Source organism: Ambystoma mexicanum, chromosome 11 (assembly GCF_040938575.1).
Source record: "Ambystoma mexicanum isolate Mex_15411 chromosome 11, UKY_AmexF1_1, whole genome shotgun sequence".
Taxonomy (NCBI): domain Eukaryota; kingdom Metazoa; phylum Chordata; class Amphibia; order Caudata; family Ambystomatidae; genus Ambystoma; species Ambystoma mexicanum.
Window position 1 is genome coordinate 340,298,897 of NC_090934.1, and position 19,750 is coordinate 340,318,646.

Below are 19,750 nucleotides of genomic sequence, written 5' to 3' on the forward strand. Positions count from 1 at the left end.
CTGAGGGGCACGCAGTGATGATTGCCAACATCTGGTGTAGGCAACGTGACTGCGTGGGCTCTGAGATGCCCACTACTATAGCAGTTGTCCGCTGAAATGACCCAGTGGCCAGAAAATGCAGTACATTGAGCACCTTCTCTAAGGGGCTCAATGCTTGGGAGCACAGGTTGGGTGATGTGAGTTCATCCCCCCACTCAGTGACCAGCTCTAGGATGATATGAGGTGGAAACCTACACCTGTAATAGACCTTGTCATCAGGCATCCCAAAAAGGCTGGTCCTGGGCAAATAAATGTGGGGCCTGTCTATTCTGCTCCTCCTGCGGTGTCCCATGATCACTGGTGTGAGGAATGGGACATTCATTGTAGCTGTATACGCTTGTTTGTTGTGTGCACGCACTTTTATACTACGTGGAGGCGCTTCCGCCTGCTTTCGTGTGGTGGACGTATTTGTGCATGTGCGTGTGTTTTGATGTGCGCAGGTTTTCCCTATGCAATTCGACGAATACGTGTTGTTCACTAGCGTGTGGGCGTTGTGTGTGTTTCCCAGCAGTACTTCCCACGTTACGCCTACATTTTCACGCGTTGTTCCCCATTCCCCCAATTCCGCCCCCTTTTTAGGTGTGTGTGCAAGAAGTTGTGCACTTTCGCCGTTCCTGTCGCGCACGCGTTTGGAAAGCGGCAGTGACATGCAAGGTAAGTGCGGATTTGGCGCACATCCCAGGAAAAACACAGGGCCTTCCATGCGCTAGCTTTTTCACGCTTGTGCCAGCTTGCCCCACGAATTTCGGTGCACATTTATTACATGAATTACTCTCTGAGTCTTGAATCACTTTAATCAAATGAAATGGACAAAAGTAACACTGAAGTAAAAGCAAAGACCCGGATTGGAATAAGGTGATACTAGCTACTTGTCAACAATGCCTTGAACATCAAAGGGCAGAGGTTGTTGGTGTAAAACAGCACGATTCTCGGATGCACGGGTCAAGCGACAAGCTTGTTTGCACCAAGGGGTCCAGAGAATTAGGGAGGAACTCGAGCTAAAGACTTGGGGTATATTTCGACAGATGTTTCCTGATATATAAAGACCCTTCATAAAAAGCATTAAAATAATCTATTTTAGAGCATATAATGGCTCTAGCAATGACTAGACAGTGTTACTTGGCCAGGAACAGTCATAATTATCTTAACAACATGAAGTGCATTTTTACATTAATTACGGTATTTGTTTGAGGTATAATTGAACGCATGGAGTCAAAGATGACTCCAAGAGTCTTTTTTTAAAGAAACATTATTTTTATTCATGTGGCATAACAAAACAAGAAGCATGCCACACAGTGGCAGAATATGAAGTCTCATTGTCCATTGAACATAGGTACAAATAACAGTTGCACAGCTATTCAAAGCAACCAATAGCATGGAAGCCAGCATTTATTACCAAAATCTACAGCACACCTTAATCAGTAATTGAACTAAAGATAAAGGCCTAGTAGCATTATAACTGCATTGATAGTTTCTAAATTGTGTCCTCCGTACACTACTCTTCCCTTTTTAAAGGGAAGAGTAGTGTACGGTAAATAATTGGTTATTTATAACAGTTTAACACCAGAGGTTTATAAGCGCCGACAAAGGGATCGAATCTGTGTTGCTACGTGTGACCTTGTTTCCAAGGCGAGCGAGTTTCCCCTTTGCTATCCTCCCAAGACATCAAATAACTTCTCAGATAGCCCCAAATATCTCTGGGCCTAGCCACTTGATGTGCAATTTCATGGTAAATCTCTTCACACTCATTCACTTCAATGAGCTCATGCAGCCATTGATCTCTGGATGGTGTGTTCTTATCCATCCATTTCAGAGCGATACATTGTCAAGCCAATAGCAGTGCTAGAGCAACAACTGTACCTAATGCCTTCAGGAGTAGAGGGTGAAGGCCCAACAGGCATTTCTAAGGACATCCTATTACTCTGGTGCCAGTGATTGTGAGCATGGTCTCTGTGACCTTTCTCCAGAATTCAGCAATTCTTGGACATGTCCAAGTCATGTGGAGAAAGTCAGCATCCATCTGTTTACATTTGGGACATGCCCCAGTCACTGTGGGATCAAACCAGAGAACCCACTGAGGGTGTAGCCCTGCTGCCGCTTGGGTTCTTTCCATCTACTAGGAGGTTCAGTGAGTACCAAACGCCATTCTTGCGCTCCTGCTATACTTCAAAAGTGCATCTCCTTGTGTGTCCTATTTTGTGATCACGTCGCATCACGTCCCTCATTGCCCTATACCTTACTCTTCCTCCCCCAACCTGGTTCCCTCCCACCTTTCCCAAGACCCCTGATTGGATGTGCTGCCTTTGTTTTTGTACACCACTGAGGGTGTAGCCCTGCTGCCACTCGGCAAGACTTACTTTCCATCTACTAGGACTTGCAGTGAGCAGCAAACTCCATTCTTTTGCTTGTGCTATATTTCAAAAGTGTATCTCCTTGTGTGCTTAATTTGTGCTCATGCTGCATTGTGGCCCTTGTTGCTATATAACCTCCTCTTCCTCCCCCTCCTAGTTATCTCAATCCTCCCACCCCTCCCCGATTCCTGATTGGGCAAGTTGCCCTATTTCTGTGAATACCCTAGGGTGGCCCCATGCCTCTGCAGCTCCATCTGGTGAAGGGCCCGCGAGGCAAAGGGCAGGTCCCAGAGTACCAGCTCCAGAGTGTGGTTGCCTGTGTTTGCTATGGGAGCATGCAGCGCAGCCGTCAACCAGCAGGTACTGACAAGGTAATAAAGGTACGGGCAGGGGGAACAGACATTTCTGCTCCCTATGTATCTTTCCCTCCTCTATTATTACTCATATTAGCTAAGTTTGCAGTCTGCTGCATGTCACAGTTTATGTTATCCATATCTGGCATTAGGTGAAATGTGTTAGTCAGCCATCAGGGCTTTCTCTCTTTCTAGGAAAGCCAAATCTATGTGTTTTTACAGTTGCTGTTGTGTTTAAAAAAAGGCTTTTTTCCCTCGTTGTAGGAAAGTCGAATAAGTGTGTTATTACGTATGTATTACGTAATAGATATGTAAAGGTAACACATCTATATTCTTTTTCAATAAATCAAGCCGTATGGCGCATGGTTACAAAACTGGTCCCACACTCTTTTAGTTTATGTCAGCGCAGAATGTGAGATTGCACTGTTTTTGATCTGTGTGTTATTACATTTGCTATTGTGTTTAAAAATTAGGGTTTTTTCCCTCTTCATAGGAAAGTCGAATCGGTGTGTTAATACATTTGCAGTTGTTTTTAAAAACTAGGGTTTTTTTCTCTCTTTCTAGGAAAGTCTAATCTGTGTGTTTTTACATCTTCTGCTGTGTTTACAAATTTGACTTTTTCCCTCTTTCTAAGAAAGTCGAATATGTGTGGGTTTAGATCTGCTGTTGTGCTTATAAATTAGTCTATTCGCGCTATCCCTCCATATGGGATTTTGCCTCTATCCTGATAACTCGCTTCTAGGTTTCTTGCTTTTCTGCTGTATGATGTAGCCTAGTTTTTAACCCTTTCCTGGATACTTGATTCTAGATTGTTATAATTATAATAGTTATAATTGTTCTTTTGTAACACGCTTTATAGCAGAGATTGGTTTCTAAGCGCGGGATCGGAACCTGTGTTGCGCTACATTGTCTTGCTTCCAAGACAAACGCATTGCCCTGAGCTACGCCCCCTCACTTGTTGCTCTGCTGTGTGGTATAGTTTGGTGTTGTGCACTACAGTTCACCCTCTCTCCCTCTCTCCCCCTTCCATTCTCTCCGTGCTCTCCCTCAATAATGGTGCTTGTTCTCTATCTCCCCCATCTTCTCTAACTGCTATTCTGTCACCTATCCTATTTCTCTGTCAAAGTCTGGAAAGAATACGTTCAAGAAGGATCTCCTAGTCACCAATTCAGGCCTGCCCATTGCTGACACCTACGTCAATGCTTCTTCTGGGCAGACTTTCACAGACATCCTATTTGTCGTAACCTGACCGGACCTTTGGATTCCCCATATGGTCCCACTGCTCTCCCTTTCTATTCCTCACCCTTTAATGGTGGCACCCATTGGGAAGTACTCTTGACATCCTTCCTGTCTTTTAGGACCATCATTAATCTCTACCTAAATGGCACTGTCATGGACCAGGACTCCCAGCCCAGCCTCATTCTTGATAGTCATCTTTTGTTTTTCATCACTCCCCTTTCTGCTACCCCTCTCACCCATATGGCACCTGCGACGGGTTTACCAGACTCCTATCCCCCTCCTCAGGAAAACCTTCAAAAGTGGCAACCTGCTCAATTTAGCTAGCTTTAACTCTCACTCTCCCGTCAAACACTCCTCTGACATCTGCCACCACCTTGATGACCTCAATCTTGATGTTTTTGATCTCACGAGAAGTGGTTCACTGCTAGCTCTGTGACAAGTTTTGACACTCTCCTCCCTGAGGGCAACACAACCCACTCTAAGCACAGGCCCAACCGGTCTGGTGGCCCTGATCTTCCCTGAGTAGGTTCCTGTTACTATCATACCCACTCAGGCCTACTCCTCTTTTGAATGCCTCATCTGCAGGCTTGGTGTCTCTCCTGCCCTCTCTGTGACTCTGGCCACCATCTACAGGACCCCTGCCAGGTCTCCCTCTTCCTCTCAGAGTGGTCTGACCTCACTCCTGGCCTCCATCTCCAAACTTCTCCACCTCGGAAACTTTAATATTCACCTTAACTCCCCTGATCCAGCCTCTGGACTCTTCAGCAACCTCTGTGACTCTCTTTCCCTCTCCATTCTTCCCTCTGAGCCAACGCGCTCAGCCAGACACACATTGGATGTTTTCATCTCTGCAGACACCCCTATCTCCAACCCTCTCATTAGTCCTCTCTCCTGGTCTGATCATGCTCTCCTGTCCTCTCACCTGGACATCCTGGGGCCCCGGCTAAACCCCCACCCGCACTGCCAGTCTCCTTCTCCATGAAACGAGTGCATGTTGCTGCTTTTGCCACCACCTTCACTCCACCTCCTTCTCCTGCCACTGACTCTCACTCGGACACGGCCCTTACTAACTTCCAACTCTCCATCTCCAACATTCTGGACATCCTTGCCCCTGTAAAGCGGATCCATATGAAACCTGCCTCCAAGCGCAACTCCTGGTATGACTCCGACCTGGCCTCTCTGAAGCGCAAGTGCGCAGCATCTGAGCAGAAGTGGCAGGTTTTGAGCACATCCACTGACAAATTGGCCTGCCACCTGCTCCAAAGGCAATCCAGACATTTAATCTGCTTCAAGAAGACAGCCTTTATGCAAGATTGCATCTCTGGGGCCACTAACAACACGACTGAACTTCAGAATCTGCAAGGAACTCACCAATCCTACTGCAGTCTCCATTTCTCCTCTGCCTTCCCTGGCCTGCTGCACTTCTCTGGCCTCTCACTGCATTACTAAAACTCATGACATCCTGTCATCTCTCTCTATCTACACCAAACCCTTCTCCCTCACCTTCTCTCAGGCCTCCTTTGGCTTCCCTGACCCCTCCCCTTCTACTCTCTTCTTTCCCTCCCATATCACCTGATGAGGTTTTTAGACAAATCTGCTCTATGAAAGTCTCATCCAAACAGGTGCTCCCCTGCTTCTCCGGAGCTATTAAGGACAACATTGGACCTCATTAGGAGTTTGGAGGTGATGGCTGCCTCCAAAACCTTACCGACTCCGCCCTGGTGAATGGAGCGATTACCACCCCATTCCAAGGTTGGTGGGGGGCGGTAATTCCCCATTCACCAGGGCCCTTCCCCATTCCCATTGAGCCCCTATAGGGCTCAATGGGAATGGGGAAGGCGCTAATAACGGTACCGCAAATTGCAGTACCGTTATTACCACCAAAGTCCCTTTGCGGGTCCCGTCCTTAACGCCTGCTAAAACCAGGCGTTAAGGGAGGACCCACAAAGGGAAATCGTAATAGGGCGGTAAGGGATTACCGGTACCGGTGCCCTTACCGGTACCGGTAATTCCTTACCGCCCGCCTCGTAATGAGGCCCATTGTCTCCCTTGGCTGATTTCTGCAATCACTCCTTTGACACTGGATCCTTCCTGTCTCTCCTCAAGCATTCCCTTGTGCATCCTCTCCTCAAAAAGCCTTCTGCTGTCCCTTCCTGTCTGGCTAACTACCGCCTTATCTCTATTACCCCCTTCCTGGGCAAACTCTTGGAGAAGCTGGCCATCTCCCAGCTTATCCACCACACTGAGTCTGTTTGTTGTCTCCACGACCACCAGTCTGGCTTCAGAGCCGCCAGAGGTACGGAAACTGCACTCCTGAACACCTGCGAAGACTTGCTCTCTAATCTCGATTCCAACTCTCCTTCTGTTCTCATCCTTCTTTATATTTCCTCTGAGTTTGATACGGTCAATTATGCCACCCTCCTAAATCAGCTCTGTTATACCCTTATCATCACAGACCTTGCTCTGGACTGGCTGACCTCCTTCCTCTCTGAACGACTTTTCCAGGTTCAACTGGGCCCTTTTCTCTCCTCCATCTCACTCTCCACCTGTAGTGTCCCTCACTGCGATATTCTCTCACCTTTTCTTTTCAACATCTACCTTGTCCGCTAGCCCACTTGATCTCTGCCTTCTCTCCTAACTTCCAGTGCTATGCGGATGGCACTTAACTCTCCTTCAAGATTCCCTCCTCAGCCTCCTCCTCTTCCTCTCTCATTCCTGATTGTCTGTCTGCTATTCAGGCATGGTGCACTGCTACCGATCTCTGCCTTAATGTCAGTAAGACTGAGATCCTTCTCATTGGGACTCCAGTTTCCTCCTTTCCTCCTAAACTCTGGCTGCCCTCCATGGGCCCCCTCCGCTCACCCCCTCCAGAAACTCAATGTCTCCAGAGCTTTGGTCCTCTCCAGGCTGGACTACTGCAACAGCCTCTTCATGAACCTACTCAACTCCTCCCTTCACCCCCTTCAACTAATCTAGAATAGGACTGCAAGACTTATCTGTCTACAGCCCTAAAATCTTTCCCACTGGCTCCTGGTTGCTGCAAAGATCAATTAAAAAACCCTCTGCATCATCCACAAGGCTTTCTGGGGGCTTGGTCCCCGCTATATCCAACTCTCTCACCCTAAATACCTCCCTGCTAGAGCCCTTCACTCTTCTAGCTCCTACTCTCTGCAGATCAGACACTTCTCCAAGCAGAGAGTGGTGAGTAGATCTCTCTCCTCTGCAGGTGCCTCCCTCTGGAATGGCCTCCCAGCACAAATATGACTTGAGCCGGATCTCCTTAATTTCTGGTAGCTTCTCAAGACCCTCCTTTTCTCTTCCTCCTTCCTGCTCCCCCTCTGCCTCCCCTGCTAATGTTCCCCCTCTGCCTCTTGACTGGCTACCTGGTTCCTTCAGATTCTTACAGGGCACCAGGCCCTCCCGACTAGTAAACCCTGCTCTTGGTCTCCTCTGACCCCCCATCCCCACCCCCAAGCTGCACTTGCCCGTCTGGGCTCCCTCCCCATCACTAGCCTGGATGGACCTGCACCCCCTGAGCCCTTCCAGCCATGTTCCTTGGACTTAGCCCATGGACCTTTTACTCCTGCACTCTCTTCTTCCTGGGCTTTGCACCTGGTATCCCCTGGCACTCGTTTAACCCTCTGGCACTTCCCCCCTCCCCTCTCTCCTGCACTTCTGTTTACTGCACTTGCACGATCCAAATGTCACAAGGCCTAGTAAGACTGTTTTTGTTTTCATCCTTGTTCCCTCACTCTTGTCTTGCTGTACATTGAAACATATTGTGCACAGGTGCATTATGAAAACCCAATAAATAAATATTTAAATAAAAAAACCCACCCAAACTGCACTATCTTGTCCACCACTGGATGCAAATTACCAAATCATCAACATACAGTGCAAGTATTACGTCTGATGAAACAGCTTGAGACCGCAGTCAGCATGGTGTTTCCTGAGCATAGCATCAAGGGCCTCGACAGCCAAGGCAAATAACATTGGAGACAGGGGGCAGTGCTGCCATTTTCCTCCAGTAAGCAAAAACTGCTTTGACGTGATTCCGTTAGTATATACCCTACCCATAGGGCTTGTATAGAATAAGGACACTAATCGTATATAATACGAGCCCACGCCCATTCTGGCCATGCTTCCATCATGAGCAACCATTCAAGCAAATCAAACGCTTTTTCTGCGTCTAAAAAGGCATGAATCAAAAGAGCGACCACTGACAATTATGCGAAGTAGCTCAGCCAGGCACAAAGCCCAACTTGTCATAATGATGGGTACGAGAGGGAGAATTCTGCGGGCCAGAATCTTGGCAAAAATGTTATTGTTGAGAGTTAGCATTGACAGATGTCGATAAGACTTAGGGTCTTGGGGGGACTTTATCTTTCCAGTGTCGCTTCACAGAATTTCCAGAGCTCTGGAGCCAGAATGTCTGCAAACTGTTTGTAGAACTCAGATGTCAGACCATCCGGGCCTGGAGCTTTGCCTGATTGCTGCGGCGATTTCACATACTGATATGGGGGCATTCAAGGGCTCCCTCTGCTCCTCACTCAGCCATATCAGTGTGGCCTTATGCAGGGAAGCACCCACGTAGGACCTGGATTTATCCAGCGTAGACACATACAGTGAGGTGTAGCATTGATAAAAGACTAAGTTGATACCCTCCACACAAGATATGCACTTGCCACTGGTATGTGCCACCGGGAGCTATCTCCACAATGCCCCTTGTGGGCTAGGACCTTACCCAGCATGTCAGTTTAGGCTTAATGTTTAGCTATTGTCCTATGGGCACACAGTTTAGACTCCCTGACAACATACAGAACTCAGCGTGTCAGTTATGAACATCTAACACAGTAGCAGGGATATTAGTAGTAGCATGTCATGTAACGTTCATGCGTGATTCCTACTAGCACAAATCGCCCGTATATTTGCTTTAAAAGGAACCCAAACTTTAGCATAATCTTCAAACTACAATTTGTGGATACTGAAGTAATGTACAATTGCTTGGAGAACCTCGGTTCTGAAAACAAGGTCTGTCAAGGAATCAGGCTTAAACCTCCATGTAGCCGCCCAAGGAGTCCCAACTTATGCCCGGATCTGTATTTAAGGGACTGTTCGCTTTGTGTATTGACTAAGATGTGCAGAAATGTACATGACACGTGGGGATCGATGGGCTGCAAGGTGTACAGTTACCTTTACTCATGGTTGTCTACCTTCTTTTGGCATTTAACCACATTAAGTGATTTTACTGAGCATTTATTGTCATCACACTTGCCTGAACATATGATAGTTGCTCCATTGCATTGTAAAGGTTTTAAGTGCGGGACTGTCCTAAACTTGCAATGAAAGGATTGTGTTGGGACACCTTGTGTCCACATGCCAGGTGCCTGGTACCTGAGGTGGTATACCACATGCAGGATATGGTTGGGCCTCTCCTTTCCACTTATGAGACCCTTCTACACCGTCTAGTTTTGGGGAGTGGGCAGGAGAAAGGGTTTCTGCATTGGCATGATGTAGGGATTGAACAGGATCGTTGGAGGGTCTGATCCCTCCTGTGCACCGACTGGACCGGGGTGAATTCAGAAAGGGATTGCCCAAATTGGCACTATGTGACCACTCGAACAAGACAACTTCAAACAAGCAATATTACTGGCTGAAATGGTTCCTGCTTAAAGAGGCGTTGCTTCTGGGGGTAGGGGGCAGTAGCCTGGGTCTTTTGGTTGTAGCCCCAGATAGAAACTTAGGGGCTACAACCAAAAGGCAGCAAGCCCTGTGCCCCGACAGTCCTGACATTAGCGTAGCCCTGGATCCTTTCCAGACGTAGCAACACCCCTGCCTGCTTCCCTTAATAGATCTAGCAGGAACCAGTGATTCAATATATCAAACGTAGCAGAACAGGTGCAAAATGGTAAATATTCCCTAATCCGCAAGGTCCAGGGTTTCTTCCCAGTAAATTGGCATTGAGGCCTGATCTGTCCATAGGAGCAGCGTAATTCATAGGCATAACACGAATGAAAAACATATCAAGAGTCACACTACTGCATATGATAGCATAGTATACAGAGAAAACAGAAAATAACATATCAAGAGTCACACTACTGTATATGATAACATAGCAGAGAAAACAGAAAGAAAAACATCAAGAGTCACACTACTGTATATGATAGCATGGTATACAGAGAAAACAGAAAATAACATATCAAGAGTCACACTACTGTATATGATAACATAGCAGAGAAAACAGAAAAAAAACATCGAGTCACACTACTGTATATGATAACATAGCAGAGAAAACAGAAAAACACATATCAAGAGTCAAAATACTGTATATGATAACATAGTATAAAGAGAAACATTTCAACCTTACTGCATGTACTGAGTTTACAAAATCAAAACCCGCACCTAATGAGCAGATAATTCCCCCCATAATTCAATCCAGTAACGTGACAGGATAATGCATTGCTAAAATGCCCGCTGAAAGTAGAACAGCCATTTGCTGTTTTTAAGGTTTGCATGGTGGTTATTTATGTGTGGCACTGCACTGCTCTCTTATTCAACCTAAGTAGACACACGAGTGCAAACAGCTGATAAAAGCTGAGGTCGCTGCTTGATTACTGTTCTTGTAGCAGTGGTAACTCCCTTGGCTTGTTATCAGCGAATAAAAATAAATCGCATTTGCACAACAGGAAACCGCAGCTTTTGGCCAGTGATTGATTTCCCTGAATTGAGAATACACTGTCCTAAATTCAGCCGTGGGAACAGCGTGTCATGGCGTTGGCAGGGTGAGCTGGAGAGCCGTGTTTTCTTAGACAGCTTGTATATATGTGTCAGGAAGTGGGCCAGTCTGTATCGTGCGAGCTGACAGCCTTCAGAATGCATGTGCATCCTTGTCAATCATTTTAGTTCATATTAGAAACCAAAATATCAAAGGAAACCTTCGCTTACACACCACTTCCCAGGGAGCCTATGAAGATGTTTCTTCTATCATATAATAATAGTTTGGTAATATACTGCTTCATGACACATTTTTCACGCTCCTAAGCACTGTCAAAAAAGGGTGCTATTGTTACCCAGGTAATGGTATTGCATCCATTAACTTTGAAAGGATAAATGGTTGAGTCAGCCCTGTCACGGGAATCGAATTTGCAAAGTGCAAGCAGGCCCCATCCCCTAGACAAGCACTTAACTCAAGAGCGATCCGTCTGAACTATGCTGTACTGTTGAGCCGTGGTTCATCAAGTGAATCCTCATGTCTAGGCAACCACAGTCATTGCAATCTATGCAAGGAAGGGGAGTGAGATACAATTGCGTTCTCAACATTTCTCAGAATGTCTTTCGACAAATTGCCCAGAGACAACATCCAACGTGTCCAAGTATGTGCAATTTGGTCCTCTAGGTGCAATTTTTACGATATGTGCAAAAATGCCTCTCGCAGTGTTCGCTTGCGGGCAGTGGTCGAAGTGAGCGGGAGCGGTCGGGAGCGGTGCTCTTCTACTTTTTTAAATTACCTTTTACAGCTCCTATACTTTCATTTTAAAAAGAAACCGTTCCGGAATGGGTTCGTTTTAAAATAAAAGTGTGGGAAGAAGTTGAAACTTGCACTTTCAGTGCACTGCACTGAACGTTCCCTTAAACAGCAGGTGTGTGTGTATTGTGTGTCAGAGGGGACACAGTGATGGAGTTTGTGGGGAGTGGGTGCAGGCCAGCAAGGGACATAGGGCCTCATTCCGAGCTGGGCAGTAAGGGTTAACGGTCACCGGTAATGATGCTGGTGCCGGTAAACCCTTAACGCCCTATTCTGAGGTCCCTTAGCGGGTGCCAGCAGGAACGGCTGGTAAGACCAGCTGTTCTCTGCGGGTCCCGTTAAGGTCAAAGTTAAAAGTGCCTTCCACATTCCCATTGAGCCCTATGGGGGCTCAAATGGGAATGGGGAATGGTCAACTGAATGGGGACTTACCGGGTCCGCATAGGTTGGAATGTCCCGGTAAGTCCCAGACCCGGACCCGGGTTTGAAGGCAGCCATGGCGCTAATAGCACCATGGCTAGGCTACCTCCAAACTCATAATGACCCTCATAATTTCACTACTTCTTTTCGTACACTTCGACCACTGCTTTCTTTACAAAGGATTCCGGTGGAATCTGCTTGCTTTTAGCAAGTACAACATAAAAATGAAAAAGTGGATTTCCTGGGAAGTCAATTCATCACATTTCTTGGGGTAGCGAAAGTGATATCATGGACCTGATGACATAACAGAAAGTGATGTCATGTGAATTTTACCCTGATGAAATGTGTTACGTGACATTTAACCATGTGACTGTTGAGGGTATTTCAGAAAATACCAAACTGGTACTAAAACAAATAAGACTTTTTTTTTTTTTAAAGCAACCACATTTTAACTGGGGTGCTGCCTTGATATGTCATGAAGGGGGTCCATGTATGATAGAGGGGAGTCCAAGTCGAACCAACATAGGGCAGGGGCACCGCCATGCATATGCCAGTCCAGTCTCATACAGCCATTTACTGCCAACTTATACCAGTCATAGCTGCACATGTTAGGTCCAGAAATCAGGTGCAAGTAAAGCCAAACATTCCCAGGTGCTGTCATATTACAGTATGCCAAATGTACCCTCTATTTGAGGCTCCTGCCATCTGATGTCTGTTATTGCCTTACAGCCGAGGTAGAATCAAACAGTATTATGAACAGCTCTGTATATCCAGTTGCTTCTTCCATATTCCAAGTGTATTCTTCAATGTCTAGCAATGCCTCATAAATACACTGGTGCGGCCACTATATGTAATTGCTGGTGTGCCATCCTATATGAAGTGTGCAGCCTCACGTGTTATTCATTCCATCATGTGCCAAGCTCAATCTCATGATCCATTAACATCTCATAATTCCTTAAATGCAGGGTATATTTACAATGAGCAATGTGCACCATCAGTGCGCTAGGAAATAACAGTGAATTCCTCAGGAAAAAGGCTTGTCACTACATGCAATGTGTAATCATGCCCAGTTGCTGCCATACTATAACAACAAAATGCCACTTAGTTTCTCATATGCATGCCGTCGTCACCATCATGGGTCGGCTAATCAAATGTTTTGGCATATGCTTCCCATGACCCCTGACAATTGACTAAGCTGTGTGAGGCTGATAGGAGAAGTAGTCCAAAAAATCAGGAGAGGCAAAGGTGGCATTAACAAAGTGTGCACAACATTAGCAAAGTTTGATATACATATACAGATTAACAAGGGGGCGGGGGTAACTCTGCCAGACATTAGTACTGGTTACGAGATACTTACCCAGAGTCTTTACCTCAGGCTGAAACATGTCTCGGGATGCTTGTGGTCTCGTGCAGAAGGGATGTGGCCTAGCAGTTTGGGCTGGACTGCCCCTTTTGTGGTGGGACCAATCCTGATTTGCATATGGTCTTTCCCTTTCTGTCATGGCTTGGCAGGCGAAGAATGATGGTCTGGAGGGTTGCCCAGAGTAATGTCACAGGTTAAGATTTATTCTAAACCATCCAGCCATCACCTCTTTTGTTTTGCTATTGTCACCCCGAGTGGGACGGGTATGCCCAGACGTGGGTCCGATGCCTGCTGGGCATAGAGACCCAAGTTACTCCTCACTGATGACACCCAACAAGGCTGAAACATATCTGGGCATGCTTGTGGTCTCGTGCAGAAGGGATGTGACCTAGCAGTTCGGGCTGGACTGCCTCTTTTGAGGTAGGACCAATCCTGATTTGCATATGGTCTTTCCCCTTTTGTCATGGCTTGGCAGGCGAAGAACGATGGTCTCGAGGGTTGCCCAGAGCAATGCCAGAGGTTAAGATTTATTCTAAACCTTCCGGCCATCATCTCTTTTGTTTTGCTATATATGTATATATATAGGCCATATTTGGTACTAACAAGAAACACCTGAACAGACTGCCTCCCTGATGAGTTGTGGGATGTCTTGACCCACTTTTGCTCTGCCCTGCGGCATCATTGTGTTCTGATGGTGCCAGAAACATCAAAATGGTCGCAAAATCCTTGTGCGCGCCAAAACCTCTGAAAATCGCACTCTGCAAAGCACAAAGAGATGGCTTCCCAATCTACCATGCCTGTTGCCAGTGGTAGAACAGAGATCTCACTCCTGAAACATGTCACTGGGCTCCACAACAAGTGAAAATGGAGTACGGAGGGAAAAGCAGTGCTCTACTAAAATAAATCCAAAATCTTGCTTTAAATCTTTTTTCTTTGTTGCTGAAACTGCAAAATGCTGGTACAAAACACTCTCAAACATCCAAAATTCTTGCTGGGTGCTACAATTCACTTAATATAAAAAAATCATTGTGAACATACAATGTCTTGACAAGCTGAAAGTATCAAAGAAACATCCACAGCAAAAGTTGCCTGCCTCAGGCATCTGTCAAAATCTGAGCGCAGTACCATCGGCCACCTGAATGACAGCTGTCAGAAGCCTGCATGATAAACTTTAAAACCTGTATAAACTGAAATTAATGTTTGAAATCTAAGTGGCCTGTTCCTGAGAGTAACCTATGTTGTAATTGTTTGAGCCCGTGGTGTAGAATCTGGAATAAGTGTTCTAGCTGCTAGTTTGAAATCACAAGTTTGTTTTAAGCTAAGGAAACATGTAACATAATTAACATTTAAATTTAAGCCTGACTAAAAGCCACCCAAACTGGAATAACAGCTTTCCTCACAGAGGCAAGGCCTCTCCCCCCAGTCCTCTCCAGCAGGAAATCACACCTACGTGATGATTATAGGGTGAGGGAAGAATTTGGTCTGCAGGAGGAAGGAGACAATGGACATCCTCCAGCTAAAGGAAATGCCAGGTGTGAAGAGTTGTAAATGGCCTCTGCCAAGGAACAAACAGGGATGAGATGTTCCTGGGTCCCAGGGAGAGACCAAAGGGGTGGAGCTAAACAACCATTTGTTGCTTAACAAGGGCAAAAAACACATTTCAAAAAGACTGATAACGTACTATGTAAAATCGTGCTAAATATAGAAATAACAGCATTGTTAATGTAATTTCTGGATGCACAGTGAAAAGGCACCAGAATTCTGTGATAAGTACTGGGAAGAAATGGCGGAAAATGTATTTCTGTCATGCGACCCTTTTTTGTCTGTCATTGGCACGGATAGAGGCTCGGTCGCCATGGAATGTCCCGCCACGTCTTGAGACGCATTCCGAGAGCGGTCTAGTTTTTTTCCAATATGGCCGCCTCCAGCATATTGGCGTCCAGTTGCTGCCGGCTCCCTGCATTGCAACTTTCGCTCTTTGCTTCCTTTGGTTGTTGTGCTCAGTGCTCCGCTTGGCTCTGCTGAGCCCCCTCCTGTCCTTAGGGCCCCTCGCCCTCCTCTCTTTCTTTCTTTTTCCACCTTCCGGCCCACTGGGCTTTCCCCTCGGCGCCTCCTCTCAGTCTGGTTTCCCCTGCCTTCTCCGTACCTGATAGAGGATATTGTACTCTCCCCTGTGGCTTCTCCCTTAGTGCAGGGTCTCTTCTTGGGCGTCCCGTTTTGCCTGCTGCTCCTCTGTTGTCCTCTGCCAGTACTCTTCGCCCCTTGTATCTGAATACCATCGCCAACTTCCGAGGATTTATTACTTACCGGACATCGCAGTCTGCTGAAATCATCTCTTGGCGAGTCCTCCACGGGTTTTTTGCCTTTCAGGCTTTTTCCCTTCCGGATATTACGGATCCGGGGCCATTGGTTCCCGGAAACTCCGGCAACCATTGTGGCGTCGTTCCGTGGTAGACCATATCTCCTAAAAAAGAAATCCGCCGTCAGAGAAAGAAGAAGGAAGCTCTCCAAAGACATTTCCTCAGGTGAGGAGGAGGGGGAGGTGACAGAAGTAGGGAGCGACTTGGATATATCTGATATTTGTGACAATTTCTGATAGAAGTATGAAACTTTATACACTAATGCCCATGTTCAATGCACACATTTGTAGAAATTTGCTCGTAAATTGGACACTGTGTTCCAGGTGAAAAGGTCAAAATTCTGTGAAAAGCAGACACAAGATCCCACAGGGACGAGGCTTGGAGGAGTATCTGCTACAACAAATATGTAATCTGTATATATGATTGTTATAAAAGTTGCACATGTGGAAATATGTATTGTACCAAAAGTAGATTTTGTGTTCAAGGAGCTAGGGGTGGATTCTAAACCTCATAAACCCACACCGTAAAGATGACACACTGTTTCTCTCCTCCTATCAAGGCAGAGAGGAGACTTTGACCAATCCCTGTCAAAGGGGCGAGCTTAGGGTAAATCAGCCCACACACCCGCTTTATCATAAGCATAAATAGAGACAGCTCAGCACTCAGAAGGACAGACGGATTCATCCACTATCCAAATGCTGGTGGAGCACCCTGCTGCAGAATTATCCATCTTACTTGCTCCAGACTACAGAAACTTGGCAAAGCAGAAAGGCCCATTGCATAGCTGAACCATTTTCAGCTAGGCCTTGATATGATATGATATAGCATTTGTAACGCGCCTATACACAAGTGTTTCTTAAATTTCCAGACCCAGAACCAACCCTAGAAACCTAAGTGGAACCAAAATACAGCCGGGCGGTGCTGTACTGCTTGCCTGCTGAACTAATTATCATCAGAACCAAAAGATCCAATCCAGTTCAGTGCTGTGCTGTGAACAGACCCAGTCCAATCCGATGTGACCAGCTGTCTATTTCAGAACCAGATTACCTTTCCTGACCAGAAATCTTGACGGATCAGAATCCTGACGTTTCTGTGTAAAAACATATCTAGTGAGTATCTATAGATAGAACTGTGTCACTAGCATTTGTACTGTCCATAGTTAATCCCTATCTTAAACCCATCCCATCTTGTCTTCAGAACCTGATATTGTTAGGAGTATTTTGAATTGTCAGAACTTTTCTTGCGCTGAGATTCTCTTATTTGTATTTCAAAATCTTAAGTCATTAGTGTTGTGAGTAACTAAAGTGAATCCCAGAAAGAAATTGAGTATCCACCATGTGAAGGGTTCCCTGGCCAGGAACTGTGGAGATTCATGTGTGGCATTCTCTTTTTCTATAGTCATAATCTAGTGTAAGAAATCCCCATTGTCTTTTAAAAGTGCATTCCTGCTTTCCATTTCTTGCGCCTATCTCGAAAAACGACCTCCACTAAAACGTCTATAACTTCCTCAATGTTGGTGCTAAAAACAAAATTTCAACATCTGATTGTAGTAAACATCCACTGCTTTAATCCACATCTAAAATCCAAATCCATACCGTTCTCCCGTAATCGCGATTATCGCGCACTGAAAAGTTTCCCACGAATTTCGTTTTAGGGAAATTCGGACACATGTAAAACAGCTTTTGATTGCTTCTGACCTTAATTTTAAGATTTCACATTGTTTCTTAGTATCAAATCATTGCTCGTGTTTGCGTGCAACTATCCAAAGTGGCTCCCATAAGAATTTAAACAATTTCCGCAATTTAAACCATATTTCGTGTTTTTGCCCAATCCATTCTCAAGATAACTTTAAAACCACCCTGACCGCTTGCCAATCAATTCTGTTTTTCTCTTGAGTTGCTGGGGGAAAATTGGGATTGATACCTGCTCTCTCTCCTCTTATCTCGTTACATTGCCTGTGGGGGGGTTGAGGGGTGTGCAGGAGGGAACAGTAACCACGCTGCTATTTGATCTGAACACACACCAAAATATTATTTCTGTGCTGAATTGTTTTGCTGACTATTACTCCTTGGGTATTAAAGAGAATATTTAGTGTTACATCACCCCATTGGTGATCATTGTGTACCCATTAAAACATAGTGTGATATATTGTAAATACATAAATAAATATTTTAACTTTTCAAACCAGCCTGATTCCTGGTTCAGTGTGACCGGAGGGGTTCCAAGAGAGGGGCGTGATATGAGTGGTACATCGTTCAGAATAAAATAACTTTTAGACACAAATAAATAAGGATTTCAGCTGTGCATTACATGCTAGGCATTGACTTAAGTGTGTGCCGGATTGAAATCACTTACAGATTGGGGGCTCGTCACGAGGTCCTGAATTAGACATACCACTTGTGACAGTCTAACAAAGTGTGCTAACTGACGGGGTACATACGCCTTGTTGGGCTACCACACTGTGCTACACTGTAAAAACACCCTTCAATAGAACTACTCAAGGAGTTTGGCCTGTTTTGCAAAGGTAAAAGTAACCCTGAGATAAGTCAGAAGGCTAATTCATATTTCCGGAATGGTGACTCCAGTGGAAATTAATATGGCAAAAGAACACCTACTGCACAAATTGTTTGTCAGGGGTGAATGGGTTGAGCAGGATCAGAATGTTTGGCTGCAGGAAATCAATTAACAAGCCACTGCCACAAAATTAGATATATGACAGGATCAGGGTCCATTACACCAGGCACTTGGTGAGCTGTATATGGCTTCAAGGATGTAAAATTGCCAAAATAGCGGCATACCTGTACCTCCACATTGGAGTAATACAGGAAAAATATGCCGAAAACCTAGATCTGGCAAAAAGGCAAGTACAATCACTAGAGAAGACCCAAACTGATCTGGACTCTGCAGAGCAAAGGCTACAAAAGAGCCAAGAATCAGAGAGTGAAACCAGACAGTACCTGATAAAAGTAAAAGAAAATCTGGATCTCCTGCAGCAAGAGAAGGTAGAAAGGATACCAAATTACTGACACTGCAAAAAGAGTGTCAAGAAAGGTTGAACTCTCTACTACAGAGCCAACAAAAGCTAGAACAGCAATTAAACTTTAACAGAGCATGCTCAGAACAGATGGTCACTTCAGAGAACCGCATATACAAATTAAAAGAGGAAAATAACAAATTAATTCTCAAAGACCTTGAATCCAAAACAGAATTTGATGAAGAGCGCCAGAAAGCTGGTGCATTAAAAAAACAAAGGGACAACCTGGCTGCACAGAGGGGTACTCTAATTCAGGAAAGGGACGCCTTAGGCCAGGAAGTCAACTATTTAAAAACCAAGGTGGAACGTAAATCACCTGGCCCTTCAGGGACGGGGTGAACTCAAAATGGACTATGAAAAGCTGTTAGAGCACACCAGGAGGGTGGAAGATGCTCTGGCAAAGAATGACCAGGCCAGTAAGGACAGAACTCAAAGTGAGCCTCCTGCAGCAATAATTGGCCCAATACTCCCAAATCAGACAGGAAGCACAGAGACACAATGAGGCTCTCTGTGAAAAAAATGACAGGCTCTATAGACAAATAGCCATGCAGGAACAACTAATAGAGACCAGTAAGGCCTTAATAGAAAAACAAAAGTGTCAGATTCTTGCATGCCATCAGGGAGTATGGGCTGACAGAGATGAAGTCAGATGGGAGAGGGAAACCCCTGAGAATAACCTCAGGAACCCTGGCACCAGATACTTTAATATCTTAAACACTGCCACCCCCATGTCCACTGGCTCGCAACCAAGGGCCACGGGGATGGTAGACTTCAACCCAATGGGGAATATGGGGCTAATAGGTCAACGCTTTCCAGAAATGGACAGGCGGGCATCTATTTACAGGTTCCCAAGTGCTAGGGCCATCTTCTCTGATCAGGGAGACTCCAGTGAGGGGAGAATCAGAGAAATGGATCCTCAGAAATACAACTCATCAAGAGATCAGGCAGTGACATTTGGTGGAGAATTCCATGGGATTAGGCCCACTAAGGGAATTCTAAAAACCTCTTCCCAGCTAGGACAGTGGTGGGGGGGAGTACTCAGCCAATCCGGGGAGCAAGGAAGAGT